Source organism: Dendropsophus ebraccatus, unplaced genomic scaffold, assembly GCF_027789765.1.
Source record: "Dendropsophus ebraccatus isolate aDenEbr1 unplaced genomic scaffold, aDenEbr1.pat pat_scaffold_465_ctg1, whole genome shotgun sequence".
NCBI lineage: Eukaryota > Metazoa > Chordata > Amphibia > Anura > Hylidae > Dendropsophus > Dendropsophus ebraccatus.
In genome coordinates, this window is record NW_027210071.1 from 93197 (window position 1) to 94180 (window position 984).

The window sequence follows — 984 nt, forward strand, 5'->3', positions numbered from 1 at the left end:
CACAACACACCGGGACATCACCAGCACCAACCACAGCACACCGGGGCATCACCAGCTACAACCACAGCACACCGGGGCATCACCAGCAACAAGCACAGCACACCGGGGCATCACCAGCAACAAGCACAGCACACCGGGACATCACCAGCACCAACCACAGCACACCGGGGCATCACCAGCTACAACCACAACACACCGGGGCATCACCAGCCACAACCACAGCACACCGGGGCATCACCAGCAACAAGCACAGCACACCGGGACATCACCAGCAACAAGCACAGCACACCGGGACATCACCAGCACCAACCACAGCACACCGGGGCATCACCAGCTACAACCACAGCACACCGGGACATCACCAGCAACAAGCACAGCACACCGGGACATCACCAGCACCAACCACAGCACATCGGGGCATCACCAGCAACAACCACAGCACACCGGGGCATCACCAGCCACAACCACAGCACACCGGGGCATCACCAGCCACAACCACAGCACACCGGGGCATCACCAGCCACAACCACAGCACACCGGGGCATCAACAGCCACAACCACAGCACACCGGGGCATCACCAGCAACAACCACAGCACACCGGGGCATCACCAGCAACAAGCTTAGCACACCGGGGCATCACCAGCACCAACCACAGCACACCGGGCATCACCAGCACCAACCACAGCACACCGGGGCATCACCAGCACCAACCACAGCACATCGGGGCATCACCAGCAACAAGCACAGCACACCGGGGCATCACCAGCACGCACACCACAGCACACCGGAGCATCACCAGCTACAACCACAGCACACCGGGGCATCACCAGCAACAAGCACAGCACACCGGGGCATCACCAGCTACAACCACAACACACCGGGGCATCACCAGCACCAACCACAGCACACCGGGGCATCACACGCTGACTACACCTACGATGCTGCAGTCACATCCTCATCACAATGAACAACACCGACAACAC